A 23,980-nucleotide genomic window follows, 5' to 3' on the forward strand; every position below is an offset into this window, starting at 1 on the left:
TCAGTAATGTGTATCAATCTAACTATGCTAATTGTCATTAATTCAGCTTGTCCAGAGTGGCTTATCAGCTAGTTTCGGCTTTCTGTACTGTGGTGTTGGAGAAATTAGCTGATAGCGGTATGAAACAATGAGATATTTAGGATTTTTGTATACCTTGGGTTATAACAGTATTTAAATATTTTGTTAATAATTATTAATAACTTACCAAGGTCCTAAACTCTTCATCGTTCAGCTCTAATTCTCTAATAAGATGGTAGTATGTACCTTAATTTTGACGGTTTCTTATGATTGCATGTGACAAGTAAAAAAAAATGTGTGCTCTTCTAATAACGACATCCTAATCCAAGTACAACCACGTTTGGAATGAGCTTTTTACACGGAAAGGCTTAAATAATAAGCGGATGCATGGAAACGATACTCCGTGTCCGTATACAGAACGCGGACACGGAACGCGGACACGGATGCAAGGAAACCCGGCCTAATCCGTCCGTCTGTTCATTCGTCAATTCGCTAATCTGTCTGTTCGTTCGTTCCCTCGTACGTCCGTCCCTTCGTCCGTCGGTCCGTACGTTCGTGCGGCCTTTCGTTCGTACATAACATAACATGAACTTTGTTCAGCCTGTGCGTCAATGTCACCTATCAGCCTTATCGTTACTGTCTCTCATAACGCCCCACTGTGGTGTGGTCTTATGTCAAATATATCTATCTCGGTCTGATGTGAGGATGTAGTATCTTTAAATGCGGCACATGTAATACAATAATTAATTCAAGCACTTACACTTAACAAAAAAACACGATATTTCTTTATTTCCGTTATAAGTTTAAAAATGATGGTATTACTAAACAGTAAAACAGATTAATGCACTTGGCCGCTAGATGAATAATGTTATACAATTATTCTGGGCAAATTTATTATTTCAAAACATTTTTAGTTGGTAGTGTTATTCACCTCCAATAAATATATCAGTTCTTCTTATCAACCAGATGCCTGTTGTCTGCTACTGTTTCTTATCATAATTGTATATATTACAATACACCATCATCGGCCGAGCGCAGAATACTGCGCTTGGCCGCTAATTTTTGTTGTGTGGATTGCATCAAATTAAAGGTCAAATTCCGATATTGTATTACAAAAAAACAGCTTTTTTTTATAAATATATCAAGCACGTAACAAAAACATACGATATTTCCTTATTTAATGTAGCATTTTGCAAAAGTAAAGCGCTTTATATATAACCAGGTTTTATTATTTCTTTCTGGTTGAGTAAAAAAAAATTTTTATAACATATAATATTTGTGCATAATTTATAAAAAGAAATAAAATGAAACACTTGATGTTTTTTAATTTTGTTAAGTGCGCGTGCCATTGAACGTTAAGTTAAGCGAGAGATGGGAATTAAATTACCGTACACATAATTAAGAACTGAGACTATTCTGTCAGCTTGATTTATAAATCATGTTTCATCGCGCCCATATATTCATTATTTCAAAAATTGTGTATAAAAGCAAAACGATTGAAATTATGTCCGAAACCCAGCTTTTCACATAAAATGACCTTGAACATAACGCCAGCAGACCCGATTGAATACACTTCATTTATTCCAATCAGGTAAATAACAAATACAATAATAAAACAGGGGAAGTCTACACTGTGTATTAGCAACCTGCTGTGATGATCCCTATCTTGTCAGCTCAATACACAGGCACCTGGCTAACGTACTGGAAAAAAAAGGATTAACTGCCAAAATAACTGATTTCATTTATTGCTAAACTGTTGTGTACCACCATCATCTTGTCAAGAGATGACTTCTTCATTATAAAAGTGCAAAATCTGACAAATTAAAATCAGAAATTTTAGCTCTGACTTCTCAATAGGGACGAATTTGTGACACTTTTTATGTTTACTATTTAACACCGATTTTGATTAAAAGCAAAACAAGTATCATGTGTGGCTTGGAACGAGATCAGGACATCACCATCTTGTCAAGAGATGACTTCTTCATTATACAAGTGTAAAATCTGACACATTAAAATCTGAAATTTGCGCTCTGAATTCCCAGGTGGGGACGAAGTTGCGACACTTGTGATGTTTAGTCTTTAACACCGTTTTCGCAAATTTTGTCAATAAAAGCCAAACGATTTTATGATATGCAGTGCATGTAATGACCAACCTTATGACTGTAAGCCTCGCCACAAATGCTGTTGTAAATGGTTAAACTGCTTAACACGTACATTGGGCCGCAAAATGTAACAGGCAAAAAAAAACATAATGATATCATGGATGAAATGAAAAGACAAATCCAGCGTATTTCATAAAAAAATAAGATGATTGAAAGGCCATTACATAACATAACAAGGTATGTGTTTGTAAAACACAATACACAATGTCCCTTTTTGAGCAATTTTGACCCATATATTTGACCTTTGACCTTAAAGGATGACCTTGACCTTTCACCACTCAAAATGTGCAGCTCCATGAGGTACACATGCATGCCAAATATCAAGTTGCTATCTTCAATATTGCAAAAGTTATGATTTTGACCCATATATTTTACCTTTGACCTTGATGTTTTTGTAAAAAAGTGTGACATGTGCATAATACACCCCATTTAAAATCAATGGATGCAATGTAAAAAAGTACATTATTCACAGGGAGCTAGAGACAGACAGATTTGGAAACTAAAACAAGCAAATTCATTGACAATGTGTAAACAGTTCTGAGTGAACATAGAATTTCTTGTATTCAAAAGCTTGTGCAGAAACAACATAACATTTCTACATTATATTCCCTTAAAATACTTTATCATGCTTAATATTCATAATTATGGATGAAAGGCTGATTAAAAAACAGACTCAAGATATACATCAATGCCATTATAACCACATATTCACCCTTACAAAAAAAAACTGTATTTTTAAATTCTTTGATGAAAACTGACCTCTTAAGTCTTCAATTAAATACTCGATATGTTAAAAAGGTCCATCACAAGACTATTACTGGGCAATACATGTATATAGTCCGTGTTACCACCCACACACAGCTCAAACTGACGGTTAGATGTAAACATGGTAAGGTAAGGTTGCACCAAGATCTGCCAGGTTCATTTGTGAAGATCTGCAATGAAAATATATAACAATGACTGATAATTTATGACTGCAACGTTCCACAAACACATCAATAATACATCAATACAGTGGTAACCACATTATTTTTCCCTGCATCGTTGTTTTTCTTATTGAACTTAATATTTGTAAAAATAACACAACACATTATTAATCAAATGATACACTGTTATCAACATGAAAATAAGATTTTTGTTTTGTACATAATTTATTTCTGTTCCCTCCAGATATGCATAGTGAAAAGAGCTAAGGCATTTTTGTTTAATAAATTCTGTTAGTTTTTATCTAAACATCCGCATACCATGGATAAGATAATCAATAAATCATATGTTGTTTTTACTAATGGAAAAAATAGAATAAATAGTAAACACAAATGAGGTAAACAAAACATGGTGTGAGTCATACCATACCTGCTAATTACAGTATAAGCACATCTTTTGGTACTATGTCATTATTCCCAATCAGTATGTTATGATGTGGATCAGCTTTGGACACATGCCCCTACATGTATATCATTGGAGTTCTTCACTGAAACAACAAGATACAGGCCTTAACAAAATTATTGCAAAATATATATGTGTGGTTTAAATTATATTTAAACATAATATATTACAAATTAAAAAAATGCCCGCACAAGTATTGAATCTGGTAACAATCTTACCAATATTCCAAAACATATGAGCAGACAACCTATAAATTGTCTAAAACTGGAAACTATAGTCTCTAAAGTGACTTCCAAATTTGTGTTGTTCTACATTTTTTATTTCTATATTTGTTTTAACGAATCATTAACTTTGCGCATCACTGTTTTAATTTCAACTTGATCATGAACACTTAATTGACATTGATAACGCATTCATTAATCCTTTCAGTGCGGGAACCAAATTTTGAAGGCCTTTGCAAACAGTTTGGATCCAGATGAGACGCCACAGAACGTGGCGTCTCATCTGGATCCAAACTGTTTGCTATTCTGATAGTATTTTTTGAAAAAAAATCAAAGAAATGCTAATTGTAGAAATTCAGCAGACGACATTTTAGCAGACGACAAATTTCCCAGCATGTAAAGGGTTAATTCTGGTGTTACAAATAGAATTGCGATTGCTTACAGTCCATTACAGAATTGCACACAGATTTTTAACACAAATTTTATAATACATGTACAGTCATGTTACCATTACCGGATCAGTAGCGTAATAAAGTTGTTCTGGTGAAAAGCAATAAATGTTTTGAGACTTCTTTTACATCAGTTTGATTAAATATTACCTTTGCTCGCTGATTCAGCATATAGTCTTATTTTTAAACGCAGGCAAAATGTATTTGTGATACCTTTTTTTCGCTGCAGAATTCATGCATTAACAGATCAGTTGTATCCATAACGGATCACGTGATCGAAACCACTCAGGGGGCTTCTACCACGCTATTTGAACTGTCGAAACATGAACTGTGTTGTTTACAATGCCCAAATTACATTGCCAGTTGTAAATTATATTCATTTGTTTTTGTTATAATTGTTTTCTATATGTGATTGAAAATGCTGTGTTCAAAATATCATCCAAAACTGACAATTATTTATCGGGAAGCGCATTCTTGAACATGAAAGTGATCCTCTATGGGTAATGATCCGGTAATGGTAACTTGACTGTATCTACTACAACCTAATTCCATATTCATTTGACAGTCTTTCAGCTATCAATTGATCAACAGTTATACAATCATCTTAAAAATAAATAAAGTGAAAGTAGAAAACTTTGAGAAGCATATAAGCACTAAAATGTATCAAAGATGTGTTACTACAGTTGATGTCATTTTAAAATCGTATAATAAGAAATGATTTGACAGATAAATTGTGAAGCGTTTTAGATTTTGACAACTGTGTAACAGACAGAAATATCCGCTAAAATCGTCATTATGAGAGCCAATACGTCTCATAAACACGTTATGATTGATGAAATATATTCTTTTTACAGGAAATGTTTTATCCACATACTACTTCTTGAAGCAAACAAACTGAAAATCTATGAAAAAATATACCATTCCATGCCCTACTGTTTTGATTGTTATATTTACTTAGGTTAATCTACACCATAAAATATCAAAATAAAAAAGGTAAACATCAATATTTAAGTATCCATCGTATATTTTTAACATAAAAAAATAAAATTAAAATAACTAAACCATAATAAACACCATATTAACGGACAGCGATTACCGTCTGCAATTTCCTTCGTTGTTCATATCGTATGCAGTTTTCAACGTTATCTATATTGTATGCAAATTCCGTAAGCGTTTTAGTGAGACCCTTTGGCCCCCAAGTAGAAAATGAATTTTAATGAATGTTTTGATGATTTGGGTGCTAAAATAGATGAGAGGTGTCAATATTTTGGTCCAAATGGATGTTTTAGGTGGTTTTGGACTGTTCCGGATGGGTGGGGGACCTGGTATGGACAAGTAAGGGTAACATTTCCAACAAATCTTAAATGTAAATATTATTATGTCCATAGATTGAAGTTTCAGGTGGAGAGCAAGATGAAAAATATGCAAAATTACATGCATGCAACCCATTTATGCCATTTTTCTCTTTGTTTGTAGGCCTGACCGTTTGTCCTTGAGCCGTAGATGGTCAACAATCCGCTAGCTGTCTTGCTCTGACTGGTGCACTGGACATGATTTCAATGTGAGTCATCATACTGATTGTTTAATTAACACATGAATTTCAGTTTGTTCGTTAAAGTACTAACTTAGCTGTGTATTTTTACAGTGGACGTAGTGGTGCGGTGCAGGTGGTAGACTAGGTATTTCCATATATACACTATGTTTACAGAATTGCGGCCAGTAGAGCAACATAGCTGATGAGTTAATAGCACTAGTTCTTCAGACAAATAACTTTATTTTCAACCTATAAAGCATATTTAGCTGTAGGTGGGGCCAATTAGCTGTAAGATCTGGCTTTTGTTCTGTTAAGCCCTTAGAGTAATGAATTTCAGAGTGAAGACCATAGCGCCTTTTCCTAGTCAAGTATCGGGCAGCTGTATGTCTTTTCAGAAATGCACATGTCTTTTTAAGCATGTCATTGTGTTTGCTTTTAATAAGATAGGCAATAAACTCATAACCTTTAGACAAATGAGCATCTGTAAATTCAGATTTCACTATTTCAGAGTCAGCCAGACCATGATTGAGCTTAAGGGTTGTGCTGCGGATGCAGCCTGTGCAGTTCCGGGAGAAAGTCACTGTCTCGGGCAATGCGGTCTGGTATCAGGTAAGCACTATTGAAAGCCTCACACTTTTGGGGGGTCTGAAGCCTTGTGCTGTCAATGCGATCTGGTTCAAGTACAATAAGAATGCATTCTCAAAGCAGTACTTCATCAGATATGGTTATCTCAAGCTTACAGTTCGCGGGCAGATATGACTTCGATTTGTTCTTGCTAGCAGAACCCCTACAGGCCAAACTATGTGTTAAGCACTATTTTCCACAGCAACCCTTGCAGACAGAAAAACAATACTTAAAATTACTTCTGGCATTTAATTTCTAATTCCCTACATATCTATTTTGTATGTTTGTTTGCCCTTTTTAACTCTGACATGCCATCTTGCTCACATTGATGGAGCATACCTGTTTTTGTTTAGAGCCAAGTCCCCGGCTGCTCGAGTTTGCCGTGTCAGTAATGAGAAAGCCATGGCATGATGTCTCCTCTATGTGTTTCCTTATCTCAGTGTTGAACATAATTGCCAGTTTCAGGGGCCTAAACATTTTATTTTATTAAAGGTCTGGATGATCCTTGCCTGACTGCGGGTTTGTGTACACCTCAATCCGACTCTGTGTCCTGAACAGAGGCCGCAGTGGTGCAGCGCTTGTGGACGATCCATCAACATCCTGAAAGGTCAACATTACACCAAGCTGGGAAAATTGATCCTGATAGTCATCCCCAGGTAGTGGAATGAATGTTCACTGAACTACAGAGGAATCACACCCAAATGACTTTCCTGCCACGACATTAGTGTGGCCACTCGCGTAGGAATTCCTTAGCAAACATGCTCTTTTGCATGGTGACTGTGGACATTTTTGCAAAACTTACGCTTTCAACACTGGATTTTAAAGAGAATACTTAATAAAATGTCGCTAACAGGACTTATTTATATGAGAGAGACTATCTGGATGCGCATTAAGTGTCACTTTGTGTCGTAAGCTGTTGAAGGAGCGATTTGCGCCTTTTTAAGTGTTAATTTTGGGTAGCCGGCTTGTATCGGCTTGAAAGCTGAAAATTATGCCTCTCATCATAATAGCATTAATTTTTGTAATTGCAATGTGTATGTTTAGATTGTAAGTGAAGCTTTTAATAATAATCTTCTTAAAAAACATGATTTTATATGCTGTCAGTGAGTTTTTTATTGAAAAAAGTGCTTAAAATTTTAAAAAAAGTCTCCTATTTCATCAAGAAAAGTACACTGATTCACAATCAATACATTTATTTGGGCCTTTTGCTGATAAATTGGTGAATTTCGCATGCAATGATACCATTTTTTGCCATGAAAGTTACGCGTAACAATAATTGGAGACGCAAAATCAGCTGTCGTCACTTAGACTAAAAATCATGCATTCCGACTTGACTGCGGCCAATTTAGTCACCGCTTTAAATGGCCATTTTAAGGCCTTTACCCCCATCCGAATGCACTGAAATTGCATATTCATTGTGGAAATAGTTGAAATCTCATGTGGAGAGAGTTTGAAAAAGATAGGACAAGGTTGAGTTCCCTTTAAAAAGCACATTTACTGCAATGTCAAGGTCACATGGATTCGTCTGCAAGCGAGACAAGTAGAAAATGAATTTTAATGAATGTTTTGATGATTTGGGTGCTAAAATAGATGAGAGGTGTCAATATTTTGGTCCAAATGGATGTTTTAGGTGGTTTTGGACTGTTCCGGATGGGTGGGGGACCTGGTATGGACAAGTAAGGGTAACATTTCCAACAAATCTTAAATGTAAATATTATTATGTCCATAGATTGAAGTTTCAGGTGGAGAGCAAGATGAAAAATATGCAAAATTACATGCATGCAACCCATTTATGCCATTTTTCTCTTTGTTTGTAGGCCTGACCGTTTGTCCTTGAGCCGTAGATGGTCAACAATCCGCTAGCTGTCTTGCTCTGACTGGTGCACTGGACATGATTTCAATGTGAGTCATCATACTGATTGTTTAATTAACACATGAATTTCAGTTTGTTCGTTAAAGTACTAACCTAGCTGTGTATTTTTACAGTGGACGTAGTGGTGCGGTGCAGGTGGTAGACTAGGTATTTCCATATATACACTATGTTTACAGAATTGCGGCCAGTGGAGCAACATAGCTGATGAGTTAATAGCACTAGTTCTTCAGACAAATAACTTTATTTTCAACCTATAAAGCATATTTAGCTGTAGGTGGGGCCAATTAGCTGTAAGATCTGGCTTTTGTTCTGTTAAGCCCTTAGAGTAATGAATTTCAGAGTGAAGACCATAGCGCCTTTTCCTAGTCAAGTATCGGGCAGCTGTATGTCTTTTCAGAAATGCACATGTCTTTTTAAGCATGTCATTGTGTTTGCTTTTAATAAGATAGGCAATAAACTCATAACCTTTAGACAAATGAGCATCTGTAAATTCAGATTTCACTATTTCAGAGTCAGCCAGACCATGATTGAGCTTAAGGGTTGTGCTGCGGATGCAGCCTGTGCAGTTCCGGGAGAAAGTCACTGTCTCGGGCAATGCGGTCTGGTATCAGGTAAGCACTATTGAAAGCCTCACACTTTTGGGGGGTCTGAAGCCTTGTGCTGTCAATGCGATCTGGTTCAAGTACAATAAGAATGCATTCTCAAAGCAGTACTTCATCAGATATGGTTATCTCAAGCTTACAGTTCGCGGGAAGATATGACTTCGATTTGTTCTTGCTAGCAGAACCCCTACAGGCCAAACTATGCGTTAAGCACTATTTTCCACAGCAACCCTTGCAGACAGAAAAACAATACTTAAAATTACTTCTGGCATTTAATTTCTAATTTCCTACATATCTCTTTTGTATGTTTGTTTGCCCTTTTTAACTCTGACATGCAATCTTGCTCACATTGATGGAGCATACCTGTTTTTGTTTAGAGCCAAGTCCCCGGCTGCTCGAGTTTGCCGTGTCAGTAATGAGAAAGCCATGGCATGATGTCTCCTCTATGTGTTTCCTTATCTCAGTGTTGAACATAATTCCCAGTTTCAGGGGCCTAAACATTTTATTTTATTAAAGGTCTGGATGATCCTTGCCTGACTGCGGGTTTGTGTACACCTCAATCCGACTCTGTGTCCTGAACAGAGGCCGCAGTGGTGCAGCGCTTGTGGACGATCCATCAACATCCTGAAAGGTCAACACTACACCAAGCTGGGAAAATTGATCCTGATAGTCATCCCCAGGTAGTGGAATGAATGTTCACTGAACTACAGAGGAATCACACCCAAATGACTTTCCTGCCACGACATTAGTGTGGCCACTCGCGTAGGAATTCCTTAGCAAACATGCTCTTTTGCATGGTGACTGTGGACATTTTTGCAAAACTTACGCTTTCAACACTGGATTTTAAAGAGAATACTTAATAAAATGTCGCTAACAGGACTTATTTATATGAGAGAGACTATCTGGATGCGCATTAAGTGTCACTTTGTGTCGTAAGCTGTTGAAGGAGCGATTTGCGCCTTTTTAAGTGTTAATTTTGGGTAGCCGGCTTGTATCGGCTTGAAAGCTGAAAATTATGCCTCTCATCATAATAGCATTAATTTTTGTAATTGCAATGTGTATGTTTAGATTGTAAGTGAAGCTTTTAATAATAATTTTCTTAAAAAACATGATTTTATATGCTGTCAGTGAGTTTTTTATTGAAAAAAGTGCTTAAAATTTAAAAAAAGTCTCCTATTTCATCAAGAAAAGTACACTGATTCACAATCAATACATTTATTTGGGCCTTTTGCTGATATATTGGTGAATTTCGCATGCAATGATACCAGTTTTTGCCATGAAAGTTACGCGTAACAATAATTGGAGACGCAAAATCAGCTGTCGTCACTTAGACTAAAAATCATGCATTCCGACTTGACTGCGGCCAATTTAGTCACCGCTTTAAATGGCCATTTTAAGGCCTTTACCCCCATCCGAATGCACTGAAATTGCATATTCATTGTGGAAATAGTTGAAATCTCATGTGGAGAAAGTTTGAAAAAGATAGGACAAAGTTGAGTTCCCTTAAAGGTTACATTACACTAAATCATTGTGTATCCCTCCGTGGTCCATTCGAAAGTAGTGCCTATTTCTAAAGAGTTCCTTTTCTCTTCTTGAATATAAGCCATTTAACAATGTGAGACATGTCTTTTGTGGTTATTTGTAATATCCTGTATGTGTCTGGAGTACTGGAGTATTTTGATGCCTTGGATTGGAAGCTAACTTAAAAGATGAACTTTTGAGGGTGTGTTTTCTATTGTGTGGGGCTTTTGTCGAAATTAGGATTCCGAAACACGTTTTTCTACGGTGGGTTCATTCGACAGCGATTTACTTTCTTAGAAGTTGCGAGACGGTATGTTTTTGATTGCAATTATTGGAAGATGACAGATCCATCTTTAAAATGATACCAGGTTCGGAAAAATTGATACGTCGGAAAGGCAAGAAAAATGCTGTGAAAGTTGTCAGTTTTATAATGGGACCCTATGGGAATCGGAATTAGTGTAATATAGCCTTTAAAAAGCACATTTACTGCAATGTCAAGGTCACATGGATTCGTCTGCAAGCGAGACAAGTAGAAAATGAATTTTAATGAATGTTTTGATGATTTGGGTGCTAAAATAGATGAGAGGTGTCAATATTTTGGTCCAAATGGATGTTTTAGGTGATTTTGGACTGTTCCGGATGGGTGGGGGACCTGGTATGGACAAGTAAGGGTAACATTTCCAACAAATCTTAAATGTAAATATTATTATGTCCATAGATTGAAGTTTCAGGTGGAGAGCAAGATGAAAAATATGCAAAATTACATGCATGCAACCCATTTATGCCATTTTTCTCTTTGTTTGTAGGCCTGACCGTTTGTCCTTGAGCCGTAGATGGTCAACAATCCGCTAGCTGTCTTGCTCTGACTGGTGCACTGGACATGATTTCAATGTGAGTCATCATACTGATTGTTTAATTAACACATGAATTTCAGTTTGTTCGTTAAAGTACTAACTTAGCTGTGTATTTTTACAGTGGACGTAGTGGTGCGGTGCAGGTGTTAGACTAGGTATTTCCATATATACACTATGTTTACAGAATTGCGGCCAGTGGAGCAACATAGCTGATGAGTTAATAGCACTAGTTCTTCAGACAAATAACTTTATTTTCAACCTATAAAGCATATTTAGCTGTAGGTGGGGCCAATTAGCTGTAAGATCTGGCTTTTGTTCTGTTAAGCCCTTAGAGTAATGAATTTCAGAGTGAAGACCATAGCGCCTTTTCCTAGTCAAGTATCGGGCAGCTGTATGTCTTTTCAGAAATGCACATGTCTTTTTAAGCATGTCATTGTGTTTGCTTTTAATAAGATAGGCAATAAACTCATAACCTTTAGACAAATGAGCATCTGTAAATTCAGATTTCACTATTTCAGAGTCAGCCAGACCATGATTGAGCTTAAGGGTTGTGCTGCGGATGCAGCCTGTGCAGTTCCGGGAGAAAGTCACTGTCTCGGGCAATGCGGTCTGGTATCAGGTAAGCACTATTGAAAGCCTCACACTTTTGGGGGGTCTGAAGCCTTGTGCTGTCAATGCGATCTGGTTCAAGTACAATAAGAATGCATTCTCAAAGCAGTACTTCATCAGATATGGTTATCTCAAGCTTACAGTTCGCGGGCAGATATGACTTCGATTTGTTCTTGCTAGCAGAACCCCTACAGGCCAAACTATGCGTTAAGCACTATTTTCCACAGCAACCCTTGCAGACAGAAAAACAATACTTAAAATTACTTCTGGCATTTAATTTCTAATTTCCTACATATCTCTTTTGTATGTTTGTTTGCCCTTTTTAACTCTGACATGCCATCTTGCTCACATTGATGGAGCATACCTGTTTTTGTTTAGAGCCAAGTCCCCGGCTGCTCGAGTTTGCCGTGTCAGTAATGAGAAAGCCATGGCATGATGTCTCCTCTATGTGTTTCCTTATCTCAGTGTTGAACATAATTGCCAGTTTCAGGGGCCTAAACATTTTATTTTATTAAAGGTCTGGATGATCCTTGCCTGACTGCGGGTTTGTGTACACCTCAATCCGACTCTGTGTCCTGAACAGAGGCCGCAGTGGTGCAGCGCTTGTGGACGATCCATCAACATCCTGAAAGGTCAACACTACACCAAGCTGGGAAAATTGATCCTGATAGTCATCCCCAGGTAGTGGAATGAATGTTCACTGAACTACAGAGGAATCACACCCAAATGACTTTCCTGCCACGACATTAGTGTGGCCACTCGCGTAGGAATTCCTTAGCAAACATGCTCTTTTGCATGGTGACTGTGGACATTTTTGCAAAACTTACGCTTTCAACACTGGATTTTAAAGAGAATACTTAATAAAATGTCGCTAACAGGACTTATTTATATGAGAGAGACTATCTGGATGCGCATTAAGTGTCACTTTGTGTCGTAAGCTGTTGAAGGAGCGATTTGCGCCTTTTTAAGTGTTAATTTTGGGTAGCCGGCTTGTATCGGCTTGAAAGCTGAAAATTATGCCTCTCATCATAATAGCATTAATTTTTGTAATTGCAATGTGTATGTTTAGATTGTAAGTGAAGCTTTTAATAATAATTTTCTTAAAAAACATGATTTTATATGCTGTCAGTGAGTTTTTTATTGAAAAAAGTGCTTAAAATTTAAAAAAAGTCTCCTATTTCATCAAGAAAAGTACACTGATTCACAATCAATACATTTATTTGGGCCTTTTGCTGATAAATTGGTGAATTTCGCATGCAATGATACCAGTTTTTGCCATGAAAGTTACGCGTAACAATAATTGGAGACGCAAAATCAGCTGTCGTCACTTAGACTAAAAATCATGCATTCCGACTTGACTGCGGCCAATTTAGTCACCGCTTTAAATGGCCATTTTAAGGCCTTTACCCCCATCCGAATGCACTGAAATTGCATATTCATTGTGGAAATAGTTGAAATCTCATGTGGAGAAAGTTTGAAAAAGATAGGACAAAGTTGAGTTCCCTTAAAGGTTACATTACACTAAATCATTGTGTATCCCTCCGTGGTCCATTCGAAAGTAGTGCCTATTTCTAAAGAGTTCCTTTTCTCTTCTTGAATATAAGCCATTTAACAATGTGAGACATGTCTTTTGTGGTTATTTGTAATATCTTGTATGTGTCTGAAGTACTTTGATGCCTTGGATTGGAAGCTAACTTAAAAGATGAACTTTTGAGGGTGTGTTTTCTATTGTGTGGGGCTTTTGTCGAAATTAGGATTCCGAAACACGTTTTTCTACGGTGGGTTCATTCGACAGCGATTTACTTTCTTAGAAGTTGGGAGACGGTATGTTTTTGATTGCAATTATTGGAAGATGACAGATCCATCTTTAAAATGATACCAGGTTCGGAAAAATTGATACGTCGGAAAGGCAAGAAAAATGCTGTGAAAGTTGTCAGTTTTATAATGGGACCCTATGGGAATCGGAATTAGTGTAATATAACCTTTAAAAAGCACATTTACTGCAATGTCAAGGTCACATGGATTCGTCTGCAAGCGAGACAAGTAGAAAATGAATTTTAATGAATGTTTTGATGATTTGGGTGCTAAAATAGATGAGAGGTGTCAATATTTTGGTCCAAATGGATGTTTTAGGTGGTTTTGGACTGTTCCGGATGGGTGGGGGACCTGGTATGGACAAGTAAGGGTAACATTTCCAACAAATCTTAAATGTAAATATTATTATGTCCATAGATTGAAGTTTCAGGTGGAGAGCAAGATGAAAAATATGCAAAATTACATGCATGCAACCCATTTATGCCATTTTTCTCTTTGTTTGTAGGCCTGACCGTTTGTCCTTGAGCCGTAGATGGTCAACAATCCGCTAGCTGTCTTGCTCTGACTGGTGCACTGGACATGATTTCAATGTGAGTCATCATACTGATTGTTTAATTAACACATGAATTTCAGTTTGTTCGTTAAAGTACTAACCTAGCTGTGTATTTTTACAGTGGACGTAGTGGTGCGGTGCAGGTGGTAGACTAGGTATTTCCATATATACACTATGTTTACAGAATTGCGGCCAGTGGAGCAACATAGCTGATGAGTTAATAGCACTAGTTCTTCAGACAAATAACTTTATTTTCAACCTATAAAGCATATTTAGCTGTAGGTGGGGCCAATTAGCTGTAAGATCTGGCTTTTGTTCTGTTAAGCCCTTAGAGTAATGAATTTCAGAGTGAAGACCATAGCGCCTTTTCCTAGTCAAGTATCGGGCAGCTGTATGTCTTTTCAGAAATGCACATGTCTTTTTAAGCATGTCATTGTGTTTGCTTTTAATAAGATAGGCAATAAACTCATAACCTTTAGACAAATGAGCATCTGTAAATTCAGATTTCACTATTTCAGAGTCAGCCAGACCATGATTGAGCTTAAGGGTTGTGCTGCGGATGCAGCCTGTGCAGTTCCGGGAGAAAGTCACTGTCTCGGGCAATGCGGTCTGGTATCAGGTAAGCACTATTGAAAGCCTCACACTTTTGGGGGGTCTGAAGCCTTGTGCTGTCAATGCGATCTGGTTCAAGTACAATAAGAATGCATTCTCAAAGCAGTACTTCATCAGATAAGGTTATCTCAAGCTTACAGTTCGCGGGCAGATATGACTTCGATTTGTTCTTGCTAGCAGAACCCCTACAGGCCAAACTATGCGTTAAGCACTATTTTCCACAGCAACCCTTGCAGACAGAAAAACAATACTTAAAATTACTTCTGGCATTTAATTTCTAATTTCCTACATATCTCTTTTGTATGTTTGTTTGCCCTTTTTAACTCTGACATGCCATCTTGCTCACATTGATGGAGCATACCTGTTTTTGTTTAGAGCCAAGTCCCCGGCTGCTCGAGTTTGCCGTGTCAATAATGAGAAAGCCATGGCATGATGTCTCCTCTATGTGTTTCCTTATCTCAGTGTTGAACATAATTGCCAGTTTCAGGGGCCTAAACATTTTATTTTATTAAAGGTCTGGATGATCCTTGCCTGACTGCGGGTTTGTGTACACCTCAATCCGACTCTGTGTCCTGAACAGAGGCCGCAGTGGTGCAGCGCTTGTGGACGATCCATCAACATCCTGAAAGGTCAACACTACACCAAGCTGGGAAAATTGATCCTGATAGTCATCCCCAGGTAGTGGAATGAATGTTCACTGAACTACAGAGGAATCACACCCAAATGACTTTCCTGCCACGACATTAGTGTGGCCACTCGCGTAGGAATTCCTTAGCAAACATGCTCTTTTGCATGGTGACTGTGGACATTTTTGCAAAACTTACGCTTTCAACACTGGATTTTAAAGAGAATACTTAATAAAATGTCGCTAACAGGACTTATTTATATGAGAGAGACTATTTGGATGCGCATTAAGTGTCACTTTGTGTCATAAGCTGTTGAAGGAGCGATTTGCGCCTTTTTAAGTGTTAATTTTGGGTAGCCGGCTTGTATCGGCTTGAAAGCTGAAAATTATGCCTCTCATCATAATAGCATTAATTTTTGTAATTGCAATGTGTATGTTTAGATTGTAAGTGAAGCTTTTAATAATAATTTTCTTAAAAAACATGATTTTATATGCTGTCAGTGAGTTTTTTATTGAAAAAAGTGCTTAAAATTTTAAAAAAGTCTCCTATTTCATCAAGAAAAGTACACTGATTCACAATCAATACATTTATTTGGGCCTTTTGCTGATATATTGGTGAATTTCGCATGCAATGATACCAGTTTTTGCCATGAAAGTTACGCATAGCAATAATTGGAGACGCAAAATCAGCTGTCGTCACTTAGACTAAAAATCATGCATTCCGACTTGACTGCGGCCAATTTAGTCACCGCTTTAAATGGCCATTTTAAGGCCTTTACCCCCATCCGAATGCACTGAAATTGCATATTCATTGTGGAAATAGTTGAAATCTCATGTGGAGAAAGTTTGAAAAAGATAGGACAAAGTTGAGTTCCCTTTAAAAAGCACATTTACTGCAATGTCAAGGTCACATGGATTCGTCTGCAAGCGAGACAAGTAGAAAATGAATTTTAATGAATGTTTTGATGATTTGGGTGCTAAAATAGATGAGAGGTGTCAATATTTTGGTCCAAATGGATGTTTTAGGTGGTTTTGGACTGTTCCGGATGGGTGGGGGACCTGGTATGGACAAGTAAGGGTAACATTTCCAACAAATCTTAAATGTAAATATTATTATGTCCATAGATTGAAGTTTCAGGTGGAGAGCAAGATGAAAAATATGCAAAATTACATGCATGCAACCCATTTATGCCATTTTTCTCTTTGTTTGTAGGCCTGACCGTTTGTCCTTGAGCCGTAGATGGTCAACAATCCGCTAGCTGTCTTGCTCTGACTGGTGCACTGGACATGATTTCAATGTGAGTCATCATACTGATTGTTTAATTAACACATGAATTTCAGTTTGTTCGTTAAAGTACTAATTTAGCTGTGTATTTTTACAGTGGACGTAGTGGTGCGGTGCAGGTGGTAGACTAGGTATTTCCATATATACACTATGTTTACAGAATTGCGGCCAGTGGAGCAACATAGCTGATGAGTTAATAGCACTAGTTCTTCAGACAAATAACTTTATTTTCAACCTATAAAGCATATTTAGCTGTAGGTGGGGCCAATTAGCTGTAAGATCTGGCTTTTGTTCTGTTAAGCCCTTAGAGTAATGAATTTCAGAGTGAAGACCATAGCGCCTTTTCCTAGTCAAGTATCGGGCAGCTGTATGTCTTTTCAGAAATGCACATGTCTTTTTAAGCATGTCATTGTGTTTGCTTTTAATAAGATAGGCAATAAACTCATAACCTTTAGACAAATGAGCATCTGTAAATTCAGATTTCACTATTTCAGAGTCAGCCAGACCATGATTGAGCTTAAGGGTTGTGCTGCGGATGCAGCCTGTGCAGTTCCGGGAGAAAGTCACTGTCTCGGGCAATGCGGTCTGGTATCAGGTAAGCACTGTTGAAAGCCTCACACTTTTGGGGGGTCTGAAGCCTTGTGCTGTCAATGCGAACTGGTTCAAGTACAATAAGAATGCATTCTCAAAGCAGTACTTCATCAGATAAGGTTATCTCAAGCTTACAGTTCGCGGGCAGATATGACTTCGATTTGTTCTTGCTAGCAGAACCCCTACAGGCCAAACTATGCGTTAAGCACTATTTTCCACAGCAACCCTTGCAGACAGAAAAACAATACTTAAAATTACTTCTGGCATTTAATTTCTAATTTCCTACATATCTCTTTTGTATGTTTGTTTGCCCTTTTTAACTCTGACATGCCATCTTGCTCACATTGATGGAGCATACCTGTTTTTGTTTAGAGCCAAGTCCCCGGCTGCTCGAGTTTGCCGTGTCAATAATGAGAAAGCCATGGCATGATGTCTCCTCTATGTGTTTCCTTATCTCAGTGTTGAACATAATTGCCAGTTTCAGGGGCCTAAACATTTTATTTTATTAAAGGTCTGGATGATCCTTGCCTGACTGCGGGTTTGTGTACACCTCAATCCGACTCTGTGTCCTGAACAGAGGCCGCAGTGGTGCAGCGCTTGTGGACGATCCATCAACATCCTGAAAGGTCAACACTACACCAAGCTGGGAAAATTGATCCTGATAGTCATCCCCAGGTAGTGGAATGAATGTTCACTGAACTACAGAGGAATCACACCCAAATGACTTTCCTGCCACGACATTAGTGTGGCCACTCGCGTAGGAATTCCTTAGCAAACATGCTCTTTTGCATGGTGACTGTGGACATTTTTGCAAAACTTACGCTTTCAACACTGGATTTTAAAGAGAATACTTAATAAAATGTCGCTAACAGGACTTATTTATATGAGAGAGACTATTTGGATGCGCATTAAGTGTCACTTTGTGTCATAAGCTGTTGAAGGAGCGATTTGCGCCTTTTTAAGTGTTAATTTTGGGTAGCCGGCTTGTATCGGCTTGAAAGCTGAAAATTATGCCTCTCATCATAATAGCATTAATTTTTGTAATTGCAATGTGTATGTTTAGATTGTAAGTGAAGCTTTTAATAATAATTTTCTTAAAAAACATGATTTTATATGCTGTCAGTGAGTTTTTTATTGAAAAAAGTGCTTAAAATTTTAAAAAAGTCTCCTATTTCATCAAGAAAAGTACACTGATTCACAATCAATACATTTATTTGGGCCTTTTGCTGATATATTGGTGAATTTCGCATGCAATGATACCAGTTTTTGCCATGAAAGTTACGCATAGCAATAATTGGAGACGCAAAATCAGCTGTCGTCACTTAGACTAAAAATCATGCATTCCGACTTGACTGCGGCCAATTTAGTCACCGCTTTAAATGGCCATTTTAAGGCCTTTACCCCCATCCGAATGCACTGAAATTGCATATTCATTGTGGAAATAGTTGAAATCTCATGTGGAGAAAGTTTGAAAAAGATAGGACAAAGTTGAGTTCCCTTTAAAAAGCACATTTACTGCAATGTCAAGGTCACATGGATTCGTCTGCAAGCGAGACAAGTAGAAAATGAATTTTAATGAATGTTTTGATGATTTGGGTGCTAAAATAGATGAGAGGTGTCAATATTTTGGTCCAAATGGATGTTTTAGGTGGTTTTGGACTGTTCCGGATGGGTGGGGGACCTGGTATGGACAAGTAAGGGTAACATTTCCAACAAATCTTAAATGTAAATATTATTATGTCCATAGATTGAAGTTTCAGGTGGAGAGCAAGATGAAAAATATGCAAAATTACATGCATGCAACCCATTTATGCCATTTTTCTCTTTGTTTGTAGGCCTGACCGTTTGTCCTTGAGCCGTAGATGGTCAACAATCCGCTAGCTGTCTTGCTCTGACTGGTGCACTGGACATGATTTCAATGTGAGTCATCATACTGATTGTTTAATTAACACATGAATTTCAGTTTGTTCGTTAAAGTACTAATTTAGCTGTGTATTTTTACAGTGGACGTAGTGGTGCGGTGCAGGTGGTAGACTAGGTATTTCCATATATACACTATGTTTACAGAATTGCGGCCAGTGGAGCAACATAGCTGATGAGTTAATAGCACTAGTTCTTCAGACAAATAACTTTATTTTCAACCTATAAAGCATATTTAGCTGTAGGTGGGGCCAATTAGCTGTAAGATCTGGCTTTTGTTCTGTTAAGCCCTTAGAGTAATGAATTTCAGAGTGAAGACCATAGCGCCTTTTCCTAGTCAAGTATCGGGCAGCTGTATGTCTTTTCAGAAATGCACATGTCTTTTTAAGCATGTCATTGTGTTTGCTTTTAATAAGATAGGCAATAAACTCATAACCTTTAGACAAATGAGCATCTGTAAATTCAGATTTCACTATTTCAGAGTCAGCCAGACCATGATTGAGCTTAAGGGTTGTGCTGCGGATGCAGCCTGTGCAGTTCCGGGAGAAAGTCACTGTCTCGGGCAATGCGGTCTGGTATCAGGTAAGCACTGTTTAAAGCCTCACACTTTTGGGGGGTCTGAAGCCTTGTGCTGTCAATGCGAACTGGTTCAAGTACAATAAGAATGCATTCTCAAAGCAGTACTTCATCAGATATGGTTATCTCAAGCTTACAGTTCGCGGGCAGATATGACTTCGATTTGTTCTTGCTAGCAGAACCCCTACAGGCCAAACTATGCGTTAAGCACTATTTTCCACAGCAACCCTTGCAGACAGAAAAACAATACTTAAAATTACTTCTGGCATTTAATTTCTAATTTCCTACATATCTCTTTTGTATGTTTGTTTGCCCTTTTTAACTCTGACATGCCATCTTGCTCACATTGATGGAGCATACCTGTTTTTGTTTAGAGCCAAGTCCCCGGCTGCTCGAGTTTGCCGTGTCAATAATGAGAAAGCCATGGCATGATGTCTCCTCTATGTGTTTCCTTATCTCAGTGTTGAACATAATTGCCAGTTTCAGGGGCCTAAACATTTTATTTTATTAAAGGTCTGGATGATCCTTGCCTGACTGCGGGTTTGTGTACACCTCAATCCGACTCTGTGTCCTGAACAGAGGCCGCAGTGGTGCAGCGCTTGTGGACGATCCATCAACATCCTGAAAGGTCAACACTACACCAAGCTGGGAAAATTGATCCTGATAGTCATCCCCAGGTAGTGGAATGAATGTTCACTGAACTACAGAGGAATCACACCCAAATGACTTTCCTGCCACGACATTAGTGTGGCCACTCGCGTAGGAATTCCTTAGCAAACATGCTCTTTTGCATGGTGACTGTGGACATTTTTGCAAAACTTACGCTTTCAACACTGGATTTTAAAGAGAATACTTAATAAAATGTCGCTAACAGGACTTATTTATATGAGAGAGACTATCTGGATGCGCATTAAGTGTCACTTTGTGTCGTAAGCTGTTGAAGGAGCGATTTGCGCCTTTTTAAGTGTTAATTTTGGGTAGCCGGCTTGTATCGGCTTGAAAGCTGAAAATTATGCCTCTCATCATAATAGCATTAATTTTTGTAATTGCAATGTGTATGTTTAGATTGTAAGTGAAGCTTTTAATAATAATTTTCTTAAAAAACATGATTTTATATGCTGTCAGTGAGTTTTTTATTGAAAAAAGTGCTTAAAATTTTAAAAAAGTCTCCTATTTCATCAAGAAAAGTACACTGATTCACAATCAATACATTTATTTGGGCCTTTTGCTGATATATTGGTGAATTTCGCATGCAATGATACCAGTTTTTGCCATGAAAGTTACGCGTAACAATAATTGGAGACGCAAAATCAGCTGTCGTCACTTAGACTAAAAATCATGCATTCCGACTTGACTGCGGCCAATTTAGTCACCGCTTTAAATGGCCATTTTAAGGCCTTTACCCCCATCCGAATGCACTGAAATTGCATATTCATTGTGGAAATAGTTGAAATCTCATGTGGAGAAAGTTTGAAAAAGATAGGACAAAGTTGAGTTCCCTTAAAAAAGCACATTTACTGCAATGTCAAGGTCACATGGATTCGTCTGCAAGCGAGACAAGTAGAAAATGAATTTTAATGAATGTTTTGATGATTTGGGTGCTAAAATAGATGAGAGGTGTCAATATTTTGGTCCAAATGGATGTTTTAGGTGGTTTTGGACTGTTCCGGATGGGTGGGGGACCTGGTATGGACAAGTAAGGGTAACATTTCCAACAAATCTTAAATGTAAATATTATTATGTCCATAGATTGAAGTTTCAGGTGGAGAGCAAGATGAAAAATATGCAAAATTACATGCATGCAACCCATTTATGCCATTTTTCTCTTTGTTTGTAGGCCTGACCGTTTGTCCTTGAGCCGTAGATGGTCAACAATCCGCTGTCTTGCTCTGACTGGTGCACTGGACATGATTTCAATGTGAGTCATCATACTGATTGTTTAATTAACACATGAATTTCAGTTTGTTCGTTAAAGTACTAACTTAGCTGTGTATTTTTACAGTGGACGTAGTGGTGCGGTGCAGGTGGTAGACTAGGTATTTCCATATATACACTATGTTTACAGAATTGCGGCCAGTGGAGCAACATAGCTGATGAGTTAATAGCACTAGTTCTTCAGACAAATAACTTTATTTTCAACCTATAAAGCATATTTAGCTGTAGGTGGGGCCAATTAGCTGTAAGATCTGGCTTTTGTTCTGTTAAGCCCTTAGAGTAATGAATTTCAGAGTGAAGACCATAGCGCCTTTTCCTAGTCAAGTATCGTGCAGCTGTATGTCTTATCAGAAATGCACATGTCTTTTTAAGCATGTCATTGTGTTTGCTTTTAATAAGATAGGCAATAAACTCATAACCTTTAGACAAATGAGCATCTGTAAATTCAGATTTCACTATTTCAGAGTCAGCCAGACCATGATTGAGCTTAAGGGTTGTGCTGCGGATGCAGCCTGTGCAGTTCCGGGAGAAAGTCACTGTCTCGGGCAATGCGGTCTGGTATCAGGTAAGCACTATTGAAAGCCTCACACTTTTGGGGGGTCTGAAGCCTTGTGCTGTCAATGCGATCTGGTTCAAGTACAATAAGAATGCATTCTCAAAGCAGTACTTCATCAGATATGGTTATCTCAAGCTTACAGTTCGCGGGCAGATATGACATCGATTTGTTCTTGCTAGCAGAACCCCTACAGGCCAAACTATGCGTTAAGCACTATTTTCCACAGCAACCCTTGCAGACAGAAAAACAATACTTAAAATTACTTCTGGCATTTAATTTCTAATTTCCTACATATCTCTTTTGTATGTTTGTTTGCCCTTTTTAACTCTGACATGCCATCTTGCTCACATTGATGGAGCATACCTGTTTTTGTTTAGAGCCAAGTCCCCGGCTGCTAGAGTTTGCCGTGTCAATAATGAGAAAGCCATGGCATGATGTCTCCTCTATGTGTTTCCTTATCTCAGTGTTGAACATAATTGCCAGTTTCAGGGGCCTAAACATTTTATTTTATTAAAGGTCTGGATGATCCTTGCCTGACTGCGGGTTTGTGTACACCTCAATCCGACTCTGTGTCCTGAACAGAGGCCGCAGTGGTGCAGCGCTTGTGGATGATCCATCAACATCCTGAAAGGTCAACACTACACCAAGCTGGGAAAATTGATCCTGATAGTCATCCCCAGGTAGTGGAATGAATGTTCACTGAACTACAGAGGAATCACACCCAAATGACTTTCCTGCCACGACATTAGTGTGGCCACTCGCGTAGGAATTCCTTAGCAAACATGCTCTTTTGCATGGTGACTGTGGACATTTTTGCAAAACTTACGCTTTCAACACTGGATTTTAAAGAGAATACTTAATAAAATGTCGCTAACAGGACTTATTTATATGAGAGAGACTATCTGGATGCGCATTAAGTGTCACTTTGTGTCGTAAGCTGTTGAAGGAGCGATTTGCGCCTTTTTAAGTGTTAATTTTGGGTAGCCGGCTTGTATCGGCTTGAAAGCTGAAAATTATGCCTCTCATCATAATAGCATTAATTTTTGTAATTGCAATGTGTATGTTTAGATTGTAAGTGAAGCTTTTAATAATAATTTTCTTAAAAAACATGATTTTATATGCTGTCAGTGAGTTTTTTATTGAAAAAAGTGCTTAAAATTTTAAAAAAGTCTCCTATTTCATCAAGAAAAGTACACTGATTCACAATCAATACATTTATTTGGGCCTTTTGCTGATATACTGGTGAATTTCGCATGCAATGATACCAGTTTTTGCCATGAAAGTTACGCGTAACAATAATTGGAGACGCAAAATCAGCTGTCGTCACTTAGACTAAAAATCATGCATTCCGACTTGACTGCGGCCAATTTAGTCACCGCTTTAAATGGCCATTTTAAGGCCTTTACCACCATCCGAATGCACTGAAATTGCATATTCATTGTGGAAATAGTTGAAATCTCATGTGGAGAAAGTTTGAAAAAGATAGGACAAAGTTGAGTTCCCTTAAAGGTTACATTACACTAAATCATTGTGTATCCCTCCGTGGTCCATTCGAGAGTAGTGCCTATTTCTAAAGAGTTCCTTTTCTCTTCTTGAATATAAGCCATTTAACAATGTGAGACATGTCTTTTGTGGTTATTTGTAATATCCTGTATATGT

At 37.8% G+C, this 23,980-nt stretch overlaps 2 long non-coding RNA genes across 17 annotated transcripts; one reads left to right on the forward strand and one right to left on the reverse strand.

Moving 5' to 3' along the window:
- Window positions 1-3,000: 3,000 nt before the first annotated feature.
- On the reverse strand, window positions 3,001-3,813 carry LOC127863944 (uncharacterized). Its single transcript, XR_008041289.1, has 3 exons — window positions 3,785-3,813; window positions 3,534-3,651; window positions 3,001-3,115 (listed from the first exon to the last, which is right to left on the reverse strand). It is a non-coding gene; the product is annotated as an uncharacterized LOC127863944 (long non-coding RNA).
- Window positions 3,814-5,449: 1,636 nt separating this feature from the next.
- On the forward strand, window positions 5,450-23,445 carry LOC127863942 (uncharacterized). 16 transcript variants are annotated; one of them, XR_008041274.1, is made up of 19 exons: window positions 5,450-5,797; window positions 6,279-6,379; window positions 6,887-7,050; window positions 8,212-8,296; window positions 8,778-8,878; window positions 9,386-9,549; window positions 11,197-11,281; window positions 11,763-11,863; window positions 12,371-12,534; window positions 14,174-14,258; window positions 14,740-14,840; window positions 15,348-15,511; window positions 16,672-16,756; window positions 17,238-17,338; window positions 17,846-18,009; window positions 19,170-19,254; window positions 19,736-19,836; window positions 20,344-20,507; window positions 21,668-21,710. It is a non-coding gene; the product is annotated as an uncharacterized LOC127863942 (long non-coding RNA). The 16 variants fall into 16 exon arrangements; XR_008041272.1 differs by lacking the exons at window positions 20,344-20,507; window positions 21,668-21,710 and adding an exon at window positions 22,838-23,445; XR_008041273.1 differs by lacking the exons at window positions 19,736-19,836; window positions 20,344-20,507; window positions 21,668-21,710 and adding exons at window positions 22,230-22,330; window positions 22,838-23,445.
- Window positions 23,446-23,980: the final 535 nt, after the last annotated feature.

This window comes from Dreissena polymorpha, unplaced genomic scaffold (genome assembly GCF_020536995.1).
Source record: "Dreissena polymorpha isolate Duluth1 unplaced genomic scaffold, UMN_Dpol_1.0 chrUn064, whole genome shotgun sequence".
NCBI classification, from domain to species: Eukaryota; Metazoa; Mollusca; class Bivalvia; order Myida; family Dreissenidae; genus Dreissena; species Dreissena polymorpha.